Source organism: Hyperolius riggenbachi, chromosome 4 (genome assembly GCF_040937935.1).
Source record: "Hyperolius riggenbachi isolate aHypRig1 chromosome 4, aHypRig1.pri, whole genome shotgun sequence".
Classification (NCBI taxonomy): Eukaryota; Metazoa; Chordata; class Amphibia; order Anura; family Hyperoliidae; genus Hyperolius; species Hyperolius riggenbachi.
This window is the reverse complement of record NC_090649.1, coordinates 133,803,889-133,825,292: the sequence shown is the minus strand read 5'-3', so window position 1 is coordinate 133,825,292 and position 21,404 is coordinate 133,803,889. Positions and strand designations below refer to the sequence as shown.

The 21,404-nt window shown below is 42.8% G+C and overlaps 1 protein-coding gene across 1 annotated transcript in view; it reads right to left on the bottom strand.

The window, feature by feature from the left end:
• The window catches only part of LOC137570522 (beta-galactoside alpha-2,6-sialyltransferase 1-like), a 50,917-nt gene extending 32,748 nt beyond the window's left edge, over nucleotides 1-18,169 (bottom strand). The window contains exon 1 of the mRNA XM_068279213.1: nucleotides 18,012-18,169. The gene's annotated coding sequence lies outside the window, so the exon portion shown is untranslated. The remainder of the gene's footprint in view (nucleotides 1-18,011) is intronic.
• Nucleotides 18,170-21,404: the final 3,235 nt, after the last annotated feature.

The window sequence follows — 21,404 nt, the reverse complement described above, 5'->3', positions numbered from 1 at the left end:
CATAAAGATTAGAGGAAGCGGTATTTGGACGGGAAATACCGCTTCCTCGGATGTAGCGAGAAGCCTGCGGATTACATACAAGTGAATGGGACAGACCTCCCAGAGAGAGCAGCGCACGGAGGACTCTGCCGGCTTCAGTGTTTCTACATGCCTTCCGACAGCTTACCGCCAGCCTTCGAGATCTCCGCTCTGCTATCGCAGCTGCCAACATTTTTATGAATGCCCACCCAGAAGTCTAAAATACCGATGTGGTATTTTCCCTCCACGAGTATTTTCACCACAAATTTTTTATGACTGTCACTCTCACCTCGGATTCCCTGTAAAAGGAAATAAATATGGCAGTGTAATGAGGCGCGGAGGAGCAGCCGCCTCTGATCAGCGTGAGGCGGCTGCTCCCACTGAAGGCATGGCGGTATGTGGAGAAACCGCCGCGTCTGACGCGGCGGTTAGTACACGTGACCCTATCTTCACTGGATCCCAGCGCGGGGAGGCCGCCGCCCGTACGGCTAGCGGTGCGGCCAACCCCGCGCATGAGGCACCCGAGGGCTTGCCGCACTGCGATGTGGCTGGGACTCGTAGTCCCTCTAGATTTAGAGTGACGCGCGCGCGCACACTCAGGCAGGATTTATATTACAAGCAGAAGTGAGTCAGCTGACCAGGCTGGTCAGCTGACTCTGGTCCCACTCCTCATTGGTTCAGCACTTAGGGAGGTGCTGGGAAGTTCTTGCATATATATACTGCTGGCTGGTCATTTCTCGGGTGTCTGGCGTTGCAATCACATACGTGGGAGCACCCAGATCTGTAGTCAGATCCGCAAGTGTGCCGGGACCAGCTGGAGCTGTAATCCTACACTTAGCTAGTTTCTGTTGATAGCTAAAGTACTAGTTTGATTGTGATTATCTGTTTTGACCTTTTGCCTGCCTGACTATCCTCCTGAACTCTGATCTTGTACCTCGATATTTCTGATACTCTGTTGCCGAACCCCGGCTCGTCCTAAGACCCTGCTTCCGCCTCCTGATCTTGTACCTCGATATATCTGACACCCTGTTGCCGAACCCCTGCCTGTACCTAGACTCCGCCTTTTGCCTCCTGATCTTGTACTTTATCTGTCCATGTGTGTACGACCTGGCTTGTCCGACCTCGAGAACCGACCTTACTGTTAGAGGCGGTTCCCCGTTCTGTTAGTGACCCTTCCTCCTGAGGGTTACTTTCAGACAATCCTTCCTACTGTCAGCCTGACTCCTCCCGTCTTGGACAGTCCAGGTTTGCGGAAGGAATCCGTGCAGTACTCCTGACTGCGCTGAGGCTTTGTCCTCAAAGTCTTACTGTTACACCAATACACTACACTCTACTCAGGTGAACAGAGGTTAGCTGGTATATCGGATTATCGGTGATACTGCAGATCACTTATAATCTGGTATACATCTGTATTCCCAGTGATACTGCAGATCACCGGTAATCAGATCCTCTCTGTGCTTCACCGATCGTTACAGGCAGCCTCTATATCCCTCTCAGGTCAGTTGTCCTTTAATGATTTTTTTTTTTCATTCTCGACTCCTCTGGTATTATGTGCTTTAGAGTCCAGCTTGTATGTTTTACTACAATGTACCATGAAGACTCCTCTCCAAGCTAAGCTACCCAGTCTTCTGGAGAGAGATTATGAATGAGAAATTGGTTTGTTTTCCTACGTTGCCCAATATCTTCCAGGAAGTAAATGCATTCTTGTGTCAATACATTACAAAGAAATCATTTTCTGTGCATAATTTGGATACTTCCCAACTGTACTAAAATAACCTCAGCAAACAATTGACTGATTGTTCCTGCTACTCTAACAGGTACATTAAAGGACTCACAAAGCGAGACAGGTAAAGTAGTTTTACTACCTGGGGCTTCTTCAAGCCAATAGAAGTCATTTGGGTCCCTCGCTGCAGCTCAGGTCTTCTCTGGGATAACACTGGCAGCCTGTAAAATCACACTAGGGTTCCGAAGAAGTGGGCGTATCGAGCGTCGATGACATGGTGCGTTGCACGCTGGCATTAGCATGTTCCCGTGCATGCGCAGCGGATCCCTCAGGGTTAAGCTATTTTACAGCCTGCCAGCTATTTTACAGCCTGCCAACGATTTTACAGGCAGCCAGCGGGTCCCTGGAGAGAACCGGAACTGCGGGGAGGGACCCAAATGACTTCTATGGGAAGGAAGAAGCCCCAGCTAAGTAAAATTATCCTTTAAGAATTATAAACTTCCCAGTGTTCCCATTTACTGATCAGTGTACTATCGGGCGGTGACGAGAATGAGGTACGTATATATTTAAGCCACTGGAGCCATTAATTACCACCAGCGGGGGGCATAGATATACTGCCTCTGCTGCATTAAATAGTCAAAAAAATACACCTCCTAATGAGGTGGGAAATCACCCTATACTGCACTTATTGCCACTCTTTCTCTACTCTTTTACCCCCTCCATCACCTCAACTTTCCCACCACACATACAGTTACTGGCCAATTTGCAGCACAATCTGACACTAGAGGCAAATGATGCATTATGATGGAGAAGACTATATGCCAGAAGAACAGCAGGAACATGTTCTAGGTCTAATTTCTCATATGTTCTCAAAGAGAAAGCTGTAATATCCTTCCTGAAGAAAATGATTTCACAGGTTACTTACAGTAGAGTGTGAATTGATGTCAATATTAGTGTTGGGTGTTTGATTCACTGGCTATTTGATTGAACAGGTCGATAATGTTTGGGTCATTCAAATGTTGAATTTTAACACCATTGAAGTCGATAAGGGGAAAATTCAGGTTATCACTCTGGACTGTGTAGAGCTTGTGCAACCTTCAAATACATTCAAAAAGACATCAAGATTCCCACAACTCTGCACACCACTTTACAAGCCAAGAAATAAAGGCATACATAGTATATGTGGCATGTGAATTGTCGGCCAACATGTGCATTATGTACTCCGCATAGCATGGTTTTTAAATTCTTTTAAAGTCATTTTGTATCAATAATGTAATTATTACATCACAGAATACTCTGTAATGCTGTTTATCAAGAGACTATGATTAGGTTGTGTTGTAACCAGGAAAAATAGGAGGCTAATGATAGTGTTGTTAGTAAAAGGTAAAATATTCCAGTATAATTCCTCCATAGCATTCTAAATGATTGATACCTTTCTCCTAATTAGCTTAAAAGACAACCGACGTGACATGTGACATGATGAGATAAACATGTGTGTGTGCAGTGCCTAGCACACAAATAACTATGCTGTGTTCCTTTTTTATTTCTCTGCCTTAAAGAGTTAAGCTTGCAAGTGACAGTTTCTATCCGGGTCGGGACCGGGTGGGACTAGGTCAGACTATAGCATAACCCTCACTGATAAGTAATTACAGCCTAAAACACTTTACTGTCAGTAAATGGCTTCTAAGAGCAGGAAAGAGGTTAAAAAGGGTCAATAATTCATAGATTTGAGCTCGGGCATACTTCAATGAAGGTGTCATTGATTTAAATATTACATAAAACTGTGGGATATCTAAAAAAACAAAAAAGTCATTTTTACAAGCCCTACTCCATAGAGCCAAATTAATCCATGCCATGCACTGATGAGGATCAAACAATCCGAAACAGTCTGTATGCATGTTGGATTATTATGGCTCTGTACATATTAACAAGCTGACACATCATTGCATTCCAGCAGTTCTGGAGGTGTGTTTAGCTTCTAAGGGTACAATGGTTAATTTGCATATATTCAGCAGTGGTGCCTGGGAGACATCTCGAGCTCACTCCAACCTGAATTATCGCAAATTCTTTCTGTTTTAGGAAAGCAAACTTTTGTTTTTCTTAACATCTTAGTAAGGGGGCTTTTAGGACCATTGTAGTCCCTTACACACCCCAATGAGTTCTGGGTCACCATGAGCTTGCTGGTTAGTCTGTGCCTCTTAGGAGAAGGAGGATAGATACAATTTTTTTTTTCATCAGTCTATTTTCATCTCGGATGTCCTTTAAGCTTCTTCCTCTGTTCCTTTCCTCCTTCTGTCACAGACGCTTCCTATGCTGTTCCTGTTCCTGGGGCTAATTTCCATGAGAATAGCTATTTTTAGTAAATTAATGCAAATTAACTCATGAATTACCACATAATTTACCCTTATAAGGTAAAACATGACTAAAATCTACCAAAATTGCTAAATGTCATCATGAGGTAAATTACCTCACAAGTGTTTGATAATCATTGTTTGATAACCCTACCAGAATGGAGGCCTTTATCATTGTTCTGGTCTCTGCCTGTACCCATGATCTCCTTTGTATACATTGTATGATTATTGTACTATATTGACATCATTATGTGCATTGCTCTATTATGTGTCTCTTATATGTCCATGATGTTCTTTTTCTGATCTTTTTCTTTCTAAAATGTGTTAATAAAAAGAAGAATTTAAAAACAATGCTATGCGGAGTACATGATGCACGTGTTGGCCAACAATTCACATGCCACATACACTATGGCTATCATTCATAAAGCATTTCCGTATGCGGAATAGGGATGATCGGAATGAACAAATTCCGTTCCGCTGGAAATCATGGATTCCATCAGTGTTAAATTCGCTATGAAAATTCCGCCGGATTTGTACGAAATTCCGAGAAATTCCGGATTTCGTCAGAAAATTTGAAAAAGTCACTAAAGTATCCTTGTTTATCCTATATGGTGGCCCATAGTCCCTTCCTCCCTCTCTCTCTCCCTATTCTCTCCTCCCAGAGGGAGGAGGGTCTCATCCTCCAGGGGATTGTAGTATTTCAAAAGCCAGCTTATATACCGTGGCTGGGAATTGAACCCAGGCTGGGCTGGGAATTAAACCCAGGTCTCAGTGTGTGGTAGGTAACTCACTTAACCACTATACCACCACCAACACTACATGCTGAAGCCAGCCTAGCATGTACCATTATGATCAATCCAAGAGAAAAATTAGCTTGCTTAAGAATTTGTAGCATGTCAAAAGCCAACTCACATTGGCTGGGAATTAAACCCAGGCTGGGCTGGGAATTGAACCCAGGTCTCAGTGTGTGGTAGGTAACTCACTTAACCATTATACCACCAACACTAAATGCTGAAGCCAGCCTAGCATGTACCATTATGATCAATGCAAGAGAAAAAGTAGCTTGCTTAAGGATTTGTAGCCAGGCATGGCCTTGCCTTTTGTGTTCAACAGTTGTCCGAAGAGAACCCCAGATAGCCAGGTAGATTCCTCTCTCTCTCTCTCTCTCTCTCTCTAGTAGGGATGGTCACCGCTTTACGCGTAATTGTATTTTCCGGAATTTTTAGGCGGAAATTGGTCATTCCGTTCCGTTTGGTCGGAACAGAATTGTTTTTTCAATCTGGCGGAATTCCGAAATTGCCTGTGAAATTCTGCCGGTATCCATTGATGGTTTTAAGCTGAAAATTCAGTTCAATGGCATCAAGTCGTAGAGAGAGAGAGAGAGAGATAATTTTTCTCTTGGGTATATCACAATGGTACATGCTAGGCTGGTTTCAGCATGTAGTGTTGGTTGTATAGTGGTTAAGTGAGTTACCTACCACACACTGAGACCTGGGTTAAATTCCCAGTCCAGCCTGGGTTCAATTCCCAGCCAATATGAGTTGGCTTTTGACATGCTACAAATCCTTAAACAACCTAATTTTTCTCTTGGATTGATCATAATGGTACATGCAAGGCTGGCTTCAGCATGTAGTGCTGGTGGTTGTATAGTGGTTAAGTACCTACCACACACTGAGACCTGGGTTCAAATCCCAGCCCAGCCTGGATTAAATTCCCAGCCACGGTATGTTAGCTGGCTTTTGAAATACTACAATTCCCTGGAAGATGAGGAAGAAGAAAGGGAGAAAGAAGAAGAAAGGGAGAAAATAGATAGGTGAGGAAAGAAATTTGAATTCCGTAAAATTCCACGGAATTAAAAAAAATTCAGCGGAATTCCATTTTACAACTATAGCAATTCCGTTCCGACCCCCGGAATCGGAATTGGCCCTATTCTGTCCGGAATCGCAGAATTTAGAATTCCACGGAATCCAGCGACCATAAAACAGCTGAATTTACCGAGCACTTAGCGAAGTGTTTATTCATAAAAGCTGTTTCCGCATGAAAAGCTGACATTCTGGAGCAGAGCGATAAATTACCGCCTTGTGCGGTGATTATGTTAGCACATGTCACCATAAATCAATTTATAAAGATTAGAGCAAGCAGTGTCAGCACGAAGATTACCGCTCCCTTTGAAGTAGCGATAACCATGCGGAGAACAACTAAGCTAATGAGACAGACCTCCCAAGCAGCAGCTGCAGAGAGAGTAGAGCAGACAAGGCATTCTGGAATACCAAGGCTGTGGTTTTTTTTAACCCCTTGGGTACCTGTTTTCAGATATATTTCACATCAGAAAGCCTGGCATGTGTAACATTTTTTTGAAGTTCTTCTAAGCTGCCAATTAAATAGATTGTTTAGAAAGACTAATAGACAGATTCAGCGCAGATTCAGTGCAAACAGAGGCAGTTTTTAAAAATGCACGTGTAAAGGGATGCTGGGGCTGCCTCTTCTATAGTAACGCTGTCTCTGGAGGAGAAAATGTATCAACTCGGCAGCTTCTCATGTTACGCAAACATACCGCCAGCCTACCACCTGCCTAGTTAGGGAAAATACCGAACTTGCATCGCAACTGTAAACATTTTTATGAATGAGCACACAGAAGTCTAAACTACCAAATGCGGTATTTTCCCGCACAAATTTTTTTTACCGCACTGCTTTTATGAATGATAGCCATTATATATCTTTTTTTTCTTGGCTTGTAAAGTGTTGTACAGATTTGTAGGAATCTTCTTGCATTCCTTTTTACATGTATTTGGAGGTTGTACATCACTTTACACGCTACTGAAAGTAACCCGTGACGTCACTTTCTTCAGGAAGGTTATTACAGCTTTCTCTTGAGAACATATGAGAAATTAGACCTAAAACATTTATTTCCTGCTGTGCTTCTGACATATGGTATCCTCCATGATAATGCATATTTTGCCTCTAGTGTCAGATTGCACTGAAAATGGGTAGCAACTGTGTAAGTGCAGTAAAGGGTGATTACCCACCTCACTAGAACTTGCTCCCCTCTGATTAGGGTGCTCACTCATAGTTTGATCCCGAAGTCGACATTGACTTTCACACCTGACTTCGACTCCTCTCACCTCCCCTGCAGTGTCACATGGAATAATCATTCGGAATTGTGAGATAGATTTGAGATGTGCCATTTAAATAACAGGGGCTTTTGGAATGCAGCAAGGAGGACTGTGTAAAAGGGTAAACCAGTCTGCCCCTTAGTCTTCCTCCAGTATTTTCCTATAGAAATAGCCATGGTCCAGGAACTAAAATGGCATTAGGACTCAGAGCGCAGAGAAGATTTGGGTGGGACTTTCTCTGCCTGGAGCTGAAGACCTTAGAAGGTGAGTATGATGTGAGTTTGATGATTGGGGGTTTCTATCCCACTTATGCAGGGTAAGAGCATTACATGCATTCAAGAATAGGCTTTAAAAGTAAACCTATAATTATTAGGAGGGGTAAAAGTTAGATACTTACCTTAGTAGTAGGGAGCCTCGATGGTTCCGAGGTTTCCAGACCCCTCGTCTAGTCCACTGTTCTAGAGCAGAGTCCCTTCATATTCTAGCCTTGTTCCCAGCTGTGGATGAGCACATACAGACTGGGCATGTGTGCGTAAGTTCTATGCATGCCCAGTAGAACAAATCTGCTTGAGCATGGCTTTCTTCTTCTTTCTTCTACTGTGCATGTTTGGACTTTACTCATTCATGCCCAGCCCCTTGGCCAGGGCAGGAGCTTGTCCACAAGAAACCTATTTGACAAGCTTTCGTTGAATAGGTTTAGATGGACACCACACACTAGAACCTTTTTTGTAATCCATATAAATGTGTAACATAAAGTACAAAGTGTATAGTTCCAAATGTTTGTTTTAAATGTCAGTGTTTAGCAGTATTAGTCTCACCCGGATGTGAGTTGCGGTTCACTAGAATTCATTATCATTGGGCTCTATTCAAGTCCACCATGTTTGGATTTATATTATCAGACTTCCTCTGTTGAACCCATATTTTTGTGGGGCAAGACTATTCACAATACTAAAAATCATGATCACACAATCTTAATTGCCTTCAGTGTCCACTTCAGCTCAAGGAATAGTCCTGACTTACATCTCTTTGGTGCTGCAGCCAATGAAGGCCCTTGGCCTCCTGAACAAATATTCTCCACTGACTGCTTTATCTCTCCATCTTCTAACTCCCATCTTCTTTAGATCCTCCTCAACATCATCAAGCCACCTTATCCTTGGCCTTCCTTTCGCACAACATCCTCCTGGTTTTCCCTCAAAAACCTTTTTAATGGCTCTATCATCTGTCATCCTCTATTTATGACCCTAGTAAATCCTAATTCTCCACTGTTCATTATCTACAGCTGGTTCATAAATTGTTCATCACATTTTCCTCTGTTATCTCCTTAGGAGCTCATTTATCATGTCTATGTTTCAGAGCCATAAGTCAGTACTGGCCTCACCACTTCACATTATACTATCAGTTTCAGATTTCTACTAGTGGTAGGAAGAAATGACTCCTATGCATAATTACGAATCGTAATTCGCAATCACGCATCGTAATCATAATGTGAAATTTGCACATAAAATTTTTTGCATCCAAATGTAATTGCTGCCATTATAACATGTTAGTGTATTTACGTATTTACGCATAATTTGGGATGCCTTTTTTTCTTATACGAACGCATTTTTCGCATTGAACATTTAACTAATAACTGTGCATGCGCAGTACGCTGTCAAATAGATATGAATTTTTGTAACTATGCATAATTGCAGGCGTAATTATGATTTACAAACATAGTATGTTGTTTGTAACATAATCGCAATTTACACAATGCATAATTGCGCAAAAGTTATGTGAAATTTTCCATAATCGTAATTGACCCATTACGAGCACCATTTTCTACTGAGGATATGTACAGTAATTTTCTTTCAGCAGAGTCAGGCCCAGTCCTGATGTTCCCTGGCCTTTATTACTCTGAGCAGTCTGAAATGTAGATTGAAGGTTGTATAGCTATAACTGAAGTAGTAAGCATTGCTTTAATAACCAATTCTTTGTTTTCATGGGGGATATAAACTTTAAGCTAGCTGTCTGTAAGAAATGCCCAATGATGTGGCATCTGCTTTCTTTTGGGGTGGAAGAGTGTCATAACCAGGTTGAACTAAGGAAGAACTTCAACTTATCCACGTCAAGATAAGCGAGACAATTTGAGTCAGGATGATACCATTTATTAGCTAGCTTAAAAGAATAAGAGTAATTCTTTTAAGTTAGCCAATAAATTGTATCATCCTGACTCAAAACTTCTTGCTTTTACTGATGGCTAACACTATACAACACTACTGCTACTACTACAGTATGTCAAGATAAAGTATATATGCTCCATCTAACCCCTCAGCCGCATGTAAAAGAACAGAAATATCATCTAGGAGCTATTGCTATAGCCATATGTGCACATGGCAGATGATATTGAATATTGAATAATGTAAAGTCATGCTCCTTGGACGGACAAAATGGTAGAGCACCATATAAAATAAATGGCATATAGTTGGGGACATCAGACTTGGAAAAGGACTTGGGAATTCTTGTTGATAACAAGTTAAGTACCGTAATCGCATACAATGCCAAGCAGTGGTAGATAAAGCAAATAAAATTCTAGAATGCAAAAAAAACAGGGAATAAAATCTTGAGATGGTAGTATACTACTCCCTCTGTATGAATCACTTGTGCGTATGAGATACAGTCTGGCCTCCTGGGCACCACACTTTAGAAAGGACATTGATCTTCTAGAATGGTTACAAAGACGAGCAACTAAATTAATCAGAGGGATGGAAGATTTCACTTACCAAGAAAGGTTGGACAAACTAGGTTTATTTAGCTTGGAAAAAAAGGAGGCTAAAGGCCCATACACATGTTTGATTTTTACGAACGACGGGTCGTTTGAACGTCCCGTCGTTCAGTCGTTCGCCCGCCAAATCGGGCGTGTGTACAGGCTGTCGTTCGCGTGATAAGTGAGTTTGAGCGATCCGTGTATGGGCCTTGAGAGATGACCTGCTTAACATGTATAAATACATCAGAAGGCAATGCAAAAGCTTGGCAGATGAGCTTTTTGTCCCTAGGGTTGTATAACAGACAAGGGGACATGATCTGTGTATGGAGGAAAAAAGTTTTTGCCATTTATTTAGAAAGGGGTCCTTCACAGTGAGAGTGGTTAAAATCTTTAAAGTCTGGAATATCTTCCTTCAGGAAGTAGTTATGGCAAACTCTATATCTGCATTTAAAGATGGCTTAAATGCTTGCTTTGCATTGAATGGCATCCATAGCTATAATTACTAGGTAATTCCTAGCGTTGAGCCAGGAACATTTCTGACTGACATCTTGGGTCAGGAAGAAATTTTTCAAACGAATCACTAATTGGCCCAGGCCTTGTAAGGTTTTTCGCCTTCACCTAGATCAACTTGATGAACTGGTGTCTTTTTTCAACCAAACTATGTCACTATATCCTGTTGCAGCAAGACTGTCTTGTAGTCCTGGCATTTGCCTGTATTTTCTCCTTTGGTAACATACTGAATACCGTAATTTAATAATTATAATGCAATTTGCTGTCAGAGCAGTGTTGTAAAAGATAGTTGTCTGTGCCAAACAATATAAGGTGTGGCTCTTATACACATCATCTGAGGAAATGTGTAATTACATAGAGCAGGTTGTTTATATAACTAGATTTAAATAAGCAGTCCATCATCTAAATTAATGAAGGTTAACCTTGAAGGTTGGGTTAGCTGAGGACACAAACAGTGCAATATAAATTAAACAAGGAAAATAAATAACAAAAAAAGTTGACCTTAAAAATGAACTTTGCTGACCTATACTAAAATGCAGTAAATTATTCAGGATACCCTCTTACACATCAATTATTCAGCAACAGAAACATTTCCTATATCTATATAGTGCTATAATTGGTATGAAACCCCACCCTCCCAGTGATGTTTAGCTTAGGCTCTTTATTATGCAGAACGTCTTCTCCCAGTGCACTCTGGGAAACCAGGTGTTTTTCCTGCTGATTTTAGAACACACAGTAAACATACATGCCGCAGTGATGCTCCGTGGCCCTTGCCAGCAGTAAAGATGTTGCCTCCTGTGATACATTTTAGACGGTATATCAGAGTGAGGGCCCTTTACCACCAGCTGCGATCTGATTCAAAAAGCAGATCACTGTCATTTTGTCAATCGCAACCGCACAAGGATTAACATGTAAATCGCGGTGCTGTTTTTCCACTAGTGCATTTCATTTTTGTTTGAATCGCAATTGCCTGCCTGCAGAATTTTTGGTGTGTTTGCGTCATACACCCAACATTTCATGTCGCAATCATGGCAAAATAAGGGTAGTAGTAATTGAAGTAAAAACGATTGCATCACAAGGCAATTTTTCATGTGACTGCGCTTCCCAGTGGAAAAGCATTTACAATGGTTTAAAACTAAACACTAAAGAATTTAAATTTTGTCAAAAAAAAAAGCAATTTTATTAATTAATCATGTCTTACAGTATTCAGTTCAGTTCAGTTCAGAATGGAAGAAAAGGATTTTTACTTTCCTGGTGTTTCCTCCAGCCCTCTGTAGTCTGTCAGATTCCTTGATGTTCTTTCGGTCTTATCCACTGTGCTCCTGTGAAGTCCGCAATCCAGCAGGGTTATGGGCTACTGCACATGTGCTGTTCTGGGCCATGCGCTTCCTCTATTGCACTTATGTAGCCGGGAGTATTAGGATTACACAGAGGGGGACACTGGGGGATTACACAGAGGGAGACACTGGAGGCACAGGGGACAGAGGTGGCACAGTGTTCCGACTGAACGGGTTCAGGTTAAGAACGAACCTACAGTACCTATCTCATTCGTGTGTAATGTGTACAAACAACATGGCTGCTGTCATTGTATCACAGGAAGGAATAATCATATTCTATTGAAGCTGTTTGCAGCTAGATTTGCTGTGTAAACGATCTAAACTTTAGATAAGATATATAGACAAGTTACTTGTTATAGTTAGTTTTTCATCTCGGATCCGCCGTAAGGGACAGGAGGGGTTAATGGCTGCAATACTGTAAGCAGTGCAGTCATTAACCCCTCCTGAGCCCCAATTGCAGTCATTAACTTTGCGGGGTAGACTTATACTTGAGTCAATAAAAAATTCCAGCTTAAGAGGGTTGAATATTGGAGTCGACTTATACACAGTTTAGACTTGTATTGGAGTAAATATGGTATTTCCCCTATTTGAAACTCAATTATACTTTTACATTTGGCATTCATCCCTTGGTTCCTTATGGCTGCATGACTCAGAACATCTCAGACTATGTCTTCATTTGGAAGGCATTGTGGGAAGACCTTTCTGGAATGACTAATCCACCCCTGTATTGATGCTGTATCAGTTTGGCCACAGACAACTAAAGGTATTGGTCAGTAAATTGTTGATGGAACCAGTTTTGGACATCAGCAGAACGATAAAAGAATGCCTTGACCCCAGGGATTTGCAGCTACAGGCACATAAGCTCTGGCACCAAATTAGGACAAAGGGCAGACTTAACTTAATGTGAAAGAGATTTATTACTGTATAAAGAAGTGTAAAAGTAGATTACTGCATCCAACAGGCCAGAATTGTTTTTCTGGTTACTTGAGACTTCTGGTTAACTGAGTTCTGGATAACTATATATACACTGGCTCCCTCCCTCTTCAGAGTGGCGAGCAGCTCATATCAGAGAAGGAAACTCACCGACTCCCGACATTCCATTGCTGACTTCTGCTTCAACAGCCCGCCTCCAGCGTCCTCTCCATAAGCCATTGACGCTGCTCACTGCTCTGGTGATGGAGGGAACTAGTGTAAATACATGAGTGGAGGGAGCGATAGAAGGAGACACTTTGGGCACCCATTGACCCACCTGCCTCTCACCCACAGGCTGCCTGTAGCCATGAGCCTACAGTGCCTAATAGGAAATAAAGCCCTGATTGACCCAGACAACAATGTATTGCATCTGGTTCCTAGGGTTTTCTGCTGTGATGACATTTTGTAATGCGTTAAAAAATGTAAGAATGAGGTCAGTGTTGTAAGGACCTAAGCTGGCAATGGAGGAGTGCATTCTGTGAAATAGCAGCACAAAAGACAAGGTTACACCAATGTTACCCTGGCCCTGGAGTAGGTATTTGTATTCCTCTGTGCTACTCTGGCAGGTGTGGGTGGAGCAATTTCTATACAGACCACACTTACTAAGGGGAGGGTGGATTTTATACTAGCCACACTTTACTATATTGGGGGGAGGGGGCAGTTGTTGGTTTGGATGCCTGCACTTGCATTGGGTTGGTATGAGGTAGTAAGGGAGGGGACTTCTGCAGCAAGCATTGAGTTGGTATGAGGTGGTAAGGGAGGGGACTTCTGCAGCAAGCATTGGGTTGGTATGAGGTGGTAAGGGAGGGGACTTCTGCAGCAAGCATTGGGTTGGTATGAGGTGGTAAGGGAGGGGACTTCTGCAGCAAGCATCGGGTTGGTATGAGGTGGTAAGGGAGGGGACTTCTGCAGCAAGCATTGGGTTGGTATGAGGTGGTAAGGGAGGGGACTTCTGCAGCAAGCATCGGGTTGGTATGAGGTGGTAAGGGAGGGGACTTCTGCAGCAAGCATTGGGTTGGTATGAGGTGGTAAGGGAGGGGACTTCTGCAGCAAGCATTGGGTTGGTATGAGGTGGTAGGGGAGGGGACTTCTGCAGCAAACATTGGGTTTGCTGCAGAAGGTCAAATGCTGTTGTTCTTTTACTGCTTACAATGATGCACGTGTAAAGCTCTCGAGGGCCATATAAAATGGCAAGGAGGGCCACATTTGGCCCGCAGGCCTTGAGTTTGACACTTGTGCTCTATAGGATGTAGAGCCTTCCCTCTCCATAGGTGAATATGTGACTTTTTAAAAAAAAAAATTGCTTCAGTTTTCTTTAACACTGAAGCAAAAAAAAGTGAAAAAAATTATGATATAATGATTTGAATGTGTAGTACAGCTAAGAAATAAAACATTAGGAGCAGAGACATAAGTCTAATATTGTTTCCAGTATAGGAAGAGTTAAACTCCAGTTATCTATGCAAAAGAGCCATTGAGCTCCATGACTTTTAAAGAGCTCTGTCTTCTGAAGCTTGTTATCTCAAGTGTCTGTCTGGCACTATATTGTTTTTTTTTCACTGCAGAGAACAGTTCAAAAGTTTACGAGCCTGCTCTGTAAAATCATTTAGAATGCTAAGTAGTGTGTAAACTGCAAATATTAGAGAATGATGCAATGTTATAAAAAAAACTATATAACTGAAAATAATGATGTGAGAATATTTTCTTTGCTACTAATGCTCCAGTAATTATCCGTGCTACACATACCATTCATTATATCATGATTTTTTTTTTTGATTTTTTTTTTTTGCTTCAGTGTATTTTTAAGTAGATGGCTTTTTTTGTAAATTAGCTTCAGTGTCATTAGTTTAATGTCACTCAAGTCATAAGTATTCATGAAGAATTAAGTTAAGAATACAAATGTATTTAAAAATCACAAAATAGCACACAAAACTTTGTACAAAAAAAAAAAAAAAAAGAAAAATCGCAAATGCAGAAACATGCATATGACAAATCGGATTCTTTTTACGCAAGGACAAGTGGTACGCCTTCCTCAAAGGGATGCTGTAGTGAGTGTGGTATACTGTAGAGTCTACCATAATCATTTACTGCTAAATAATACTAATTGCCTGGCAGTCTACAGCATGAAATCTATTACCATAAAAAGATTGTAGCAGAACAGCATTCAAACAGATAAACACAGCACTTTGTTCCTTTGGAAAGCTCCTTGCTATCCTACCACATCTGAAGAGGTGATAACATCTTTTGTTTACATTCCTTTGTTAGATACATTTAGTATATAGCCCGCAGCATGATGAAACTAAACTGCGCTGAGAATCAAAGAGAGGTTTGAAATGATCACTAGGTAGATTGTAATATACAAATACAGCAGCTATACAATAACATGCAATGGCAGCTTTCAGAGCAGATGAACTGTACTTTAGGAACCTGTAGTTTGTAAACAGAGAATATTGCTTGTACACAAAAGAAAACATGGTAACTGAATGGGTAGTAAAAGGTAGCAAAACACATTTTTATTGAATGTTATGTCAGAGTTTTATCCTAGAGTTCCTTGAGGGACAGATGGGACATAGAGGCAGGTTCTGTGCCTCATGACATGCCTTTGTGTCCCCCCACTGCTGCTCTCTGCCCCCTACCGTCGCGTTATAGACCCCCAAAATAAGCGACAATATTTGTTGCTATCTCAGAGGGTAAATAGAGGAGAGGGATTCCCTGCACTAAACGCCCACTAGGGGCGTTCCTGTAGGCTTTCCAGAACTGCCATTGGGAATCTCTCTCTCTCCCTGGCCGTGCTCCCTGCAGCTTCCCCACCTCCCTGCACGATTCTGTGAGTGAGAGATCTCTCTCTTTCTAGCTTCCTGACCCAGAGGTCACCAGAGTGAAAGTGGGCCAGTGCGCCCCACAGGAGCAGCGGAGAGCGGTGGTTTAGGCGGCTACCTCATCCGCCCAGCCCCGCGGTTCAGGTAGCATATATATATTGTTTGATTTAATTCTGGTCAGCTGCTCCCACTTGTTAGTTTTTCTTTGGTGTATATGCAGAGCCTCTGTTTGGTTCAAGGTGCGTTTGTAGTTCCTGGGAGGGCTCAGCGCATCTCTGAGCTGAGTGAGGCCATTCAGAGGCGGCCTGGTGATGCGCTGATCCCACTTTTTCTGCGCAATTCTTAATTTTACTGGTAGCGCGCCCAGGCTATGCATATGCATAGGTAGGTTTTAGTTAGTGTTAGGCCCCCTCCCATGGAGGAAAGACTTCTTCGACAGTGGGAGGGACGAGTACCTAACAAATCGCATTGCAAGCTGTTAGTGGAAACTAACATCCTCCAAGTGGTAGACAGGTTGTATGTGTGCTCATTGTGTATTTGTATCCCATGAGTGGGGTCTGCACTTTTTTGCAGGTAAGCATTGATCTGTTTTTAAGTAGCGCTGTTCATTTCTTTGCTATGTTTGATTTAATTCTGGTCAGCTGCTCCCACTTGTTAGTTTTTCTTTGGTGTATATGCAGAGCCTCTGTTTGGTTCAAGGTGCGTTTGTAGTTCCTGGGGGGGGCTCAGCGCATCTCTGAGCTGAGGCCATTCAGAGGCGGCCTGGTGATGCGCTGATCCCACTTTTTCTGAGCATATATATATATTTTTTATTTTATGAGTCCACCTTGGGCTCTCTTTAAGATCCAGTTTCCTCTGCACTTGTCTCGTACCTCCCAACTTTTTGAGATAACAAAGAATGTAGGTAGAAAAAACAAAGTTTTGTAAAAGTAATACCTTTTAATAGCAAAGAGAGATGCTTCTAAAACACGCCCTGCCACCCCCCTAGTCACGCCCCCACTAGAGCCCTAGTCAGGCATACCATAAAGAATTCATAAGCAAAAGGTGTAATTATATCATTCAAACCACACTGGTCCTTTTTATCATCAGTACTTTTCTTTCAGGGTCCTCTTACACTATATCAGTGGCTCAGCCACACTATCAGTGCTTTTCTGAGCGCTTTGTGATTGATTAGCTCTTTCTGGGGGCTTTTTAAAAATTGCTCCTATTCACTTTCATTAAAATCGCATACAAATCACTGCGATTGTGGGATCGCATACGCGATAAATAACGGCGATTTTTACCGCAATTTTAATTAAAGTAAATGAAAGTGATTTTTAAAAAGGGCTAATCAATCACAAAGTGCTCAGAAAAGCGCTTATAGTGTGGCTGAGCCCTTATAGCTGAAAGGACATCTGATTTTCAAAGTAATGTCCATGTTTCCCTATGGCTCAGTTCACACTATACACATTTTAGCTGAAAGCTTTTTATCAATGCACTGCTATGGAAAGTTAAAGCGGATCAGTTTTTCAGTGTATAGTGTACAAGAGGCCTCATATTAACATTTGAAAATAAAACAAAGATCCATTTAAATGATGAGAATAAAGTTTAGAGTCAATTAAATACATTTTTCAGTAGAAGTGAAAAGGGACAAAGGGAGTGGGTTCCAAAAGAAAGGCTGTCCCTCCAAAAGAAGAACAGATGGGTAGTGGTGGGCAGAAATTACACATCATAATCGCAATGCAAAATTTGCAAATAACACGTAAAAAAAAAAATCACATTTAAATGTAAGCGCTAAGCGTAATGACGCATGTTAGCATAATTAACACATCATTTCGGACACGAACGGACTTACACAAATGAATGGATGTTTCGTATTGAATATTTACATAATAGCCGCACGTCTGCAGTATGCTGGCTGATGAACACAATTTCTTTTCGGATATGAATGCATTTTTCGCATTGAATATTTAACCAATAGCCGTGCATGCGCAGTCCACTTGTGAATAGATGTGAATATTTGTACACATTGAACGCAAATTATGCATAATTGGGTAATTTCAGGCATTACTGTGATTCATAAATGTAGTATGCTGTACGTAATCGAAAAATGATGTGAAGTTTCGTGTAACCGTATTTGACCCATTACGAGCACCAATACAGTTGGGAGTTCTGCTTGTCTTGCTAAAACGGCTGCAAAAATAACGCTTTGTAATATACAGTATACATATATATATATATGTATATATATATATATATATATATATATATATATATATATATATATATATACATTGTAATAATAAAAAGTCAGATAGTCAAAACATTATTTGTTCCAGTACGCTGCAGTGCAGCGTATGCAATAATAACTGAACTTCATTTTTTCTCCTTCTATGTAATTATTAAACCAGTTTTCATTCTCTATAAGGTAATGTATAAATGGACTTACCAGTCCCAGCCTTTATTTATTGAGTGAGGAGAAGGTAATCAATGCTGGAGCTGATGAAGCTTTATGCCCCGTGGTTTTCTGCTGTGATTTGGCTCCATGTAAAGTAATGCGTATTTAATATAAATAATCTGAGGGATGATGTAGCAGTAGTGGAAGAGCCGCTGAACTTTCTGTATAACCTGTACAGAGCAGTAAGAAGCGTATGTTTATATAACTTGGGTGGAGCTGAGTTTGGTGACCTAAGTTGATGTCTGAGACATGATTGTCCTATATTATTATTTATGTTTTTGTAATGTGCCAACATATTGCGCAGTACTGAACAATAGATGAATAGAGAGACAGGATACAAAATCATGCAATGGAGTTTAAGTCTCTTAGAGACCACATAGATCAAGTCCAAGTCAGTCTGTAGGTAGGGTACCCGACGAGGCCCGGTTCACATCTGCGTTCTGAGCCAAAAGATCCAATGAGCGAATCCGGTCTCCGCTTCAACAGATCCAGATGGCTCAGTCCGTGGCCTGTTCACATAGTGAAAACGGATCTGATCAATGATTGATCGGATCCATTTTCACTCAGCAAATACATAACTAATCTTCAGTAGCAGCCGGCGGTAGAGGCTTCCTCTTCTTCCGCTGTGACTACACAGTGCGTCATGTGACTAGTCACATGATTCGTCATGTAGTCACATGACGCGGAAGAAGACAGAAGCCTCTACCGCCGGCTGCTACGGAAGATTAGGTATGTATAAGCCCTCCCTCACCCACCCACCCGGCTGCTGCACCCTCCACTTACCCTCCCGTCGCTAGATTTGCGTCGGCCCATGCCCCCATCCCCCGTGGAACAGTCTGCTTCTTCACTAGTGTGAAGAAACGTCCTGTTTTCCATTGCCCCGATGCTGCAGCATTTTTGTCCGGATCTGTTCCGCTAAGCAGAACGGTCCGGAAAATTAGGGCCTGCAGCAATTTTTAGGTCCGGGAACCGGAACGTACGGAATGTATCCGTACCCAGAGGCGGATCTGGAGGCGTGCACATAGGGCAGCTGCTATAGGCGCCCTTGTCACTCACCTCCCAGGGGGCGCATAAATGAGAAAATCCCCTCTCCCTCCCAGCCAGGTCTGAGCACCTCCTGGCTACTTCCCATGGTGATGATCTAGCTGGCTGCCAACGCCGTACAGCAGTAGGTAATGTTTTCCGTGTCACATTCACCTCTGCTGCTTACGTCGCCCGGGCACCGTCGGCACTGTTCACATCTCCCTCCTGATTGGCTGCATGGAGCCCTCAGTGTTGCCAAGCGTCCGTCTAATTACGGACAGTCAGTAAAAAAGAAGGCAAAATTGCCCTGTCCGTACTGCCCGTATTTTAGCCTCTTGTGTCCGTTCATTTGAGCCAGCTTCACCGCGTCACCTTTAAACCGCAGCTCCACCCTCTTGCTGCAAGACATTACTGCTTGCCACCAGATCCGTTCTCTCTCTTCAAGCATCCTCCAGAGTGTCAGGCTCCACCCCCAGCTGCTTCTTTCTCCCATCGTGTTCTGACTGAGCTGGGGAACGGCATGGGTACTTAGAAACAAGTGAGTACAGTCGCAGACTTGCTGAACCTCGTTGCAGCAGCAGGCTCTGTGTGAATCCTGTCCCTCACATGAGACCTCTTCTATTTCATCACGGCTCCTAGTGTCTGACTCTGACAGCGGGCTGACTGACCACTGGCACTGACCAGGTCACATAAAGTTCAGTCAAGCATAATGCCTGTATTGAGCAGGAGATGCAGAGGGTCAGGACTTCCTCAATTTCCTACTACACTGTGTACTGGTCTAATCTGCCCACCTCAGTGTACTGCTCTAACCTGCCCACCTCAGTGTACTGCTCTAACCTGCCCACCTCAGTGTACTGGTCTAATCTGCCCACCTCAGTGTACTGCTCTAATCTGCCCACCTCAGTGTACTGCTCTAACCTGCCCACCTCAGTGTACTGGTCTAATCTGCCCACCTCAGTGTACTGGTCTAATCTGCCCACCTCAGTGTACTGCTCTAACCTGCCCACCTCAGTGTACTGGTCTAATCTGCCCACCTCAGTGTACTGGTCTAATCTGCCCACCTCAGTGTACTGCTCTAATCTGCCCACCTCGGTGTACTGGTCTAACCTGCCCACCTCAGTGTACTGCTCTAACCTGCCCACCTCAGTGTACTGCTCTAACCTGCCCACCTCGGTGTACTGCTCTAACCTGCCCACCTCAGTGTACTGCTCTAATCTGCCCACCTCAGTGTACTGCTCTAATCTGCCCACCTCAGTGTACTGCTCTAATCTGCCCACCTCAGTGTACTGCTCTAATCTGCCCACCTCAGTGTACTGGTCTAACCTGCCCACCTCAGTGTACTGCTCTAACCTGCCCACCTCAGTGTACTGGTCTAATCTGCCCACCTCAGTGTACTGGTCTAACCTGCCCACCTCAGTGTACTGCTCTAACCTGCCCACCTCAGTGTACTGCTCTAACCTGCCCACCTCAGTGTACTGCTCTAATCTGCCCACAGTGTATTTACTCATCAAATCTGCCAACATTAGTGTATTTACTGGTCAAATCTGCAGCATTGTGTGTCAGTTCAGTATGACTGTTATGCTGGCTACACACGGTACAACTTTCCACTCGATAGATGGATCCGATAGATAACATCCGGCATGTCCGATATTCCGATCGATTCTGCGCTCGATTTCTCATAGAAGTGAATGGAAATAGATAAGAAAAACGAGCGAAGATAAGAGAATCGAGTGCAGAATCGAGCGGAAAAAACGATCGGGTGGGAAAATTGAGTGGAAAAACATAACGTACCCAGCATAACACGAGTCTTATCTTATGCAGTGTTTCAGCTGTGTTTCTCTTTTCCTGAAATTCGCAAGAAGTTTCCTAAAAAGCCCGCTACTGGCTCCGCCCCCTGACTCCACCCCCTGTCCGTCCAAACCTTGGTGTGTCCAGATTTTTTGACCATTTTGTCCAGGAAAAATAAGAAATCGGGTTGGCAACCCTGGGAGCCCTGCTGCTGCTGCTGGGGCTGATGGGGGATGAAGCATAGAGGAGAACAAGAGTCTGCGTAGCTGGAGCCAAATTAAGTGACACAGACAGTGAGTGTCTTCTTACTGCAGGAGAGGCAGGAGATGAGCACAGCTGTGAGGAATCTGATAGCCGATGTGTGTGAAGTTACAGGAGCAGAGAGAGGCAGCTCCCCACAATACAGATAAGATGATTACTGCTGAATACTTCCTGTCCTCTCTCTGCTTCCAGCATGTGCTGATCTCCTTTCTCTGCACTCTCTCTCCTATAAAGTGCAGCATGGTTGTGGTGTGATGTTCCTCCAAACGGGACTGGTGAATATTGCCCTGGTGAGATTTCTCCCTTTCCACA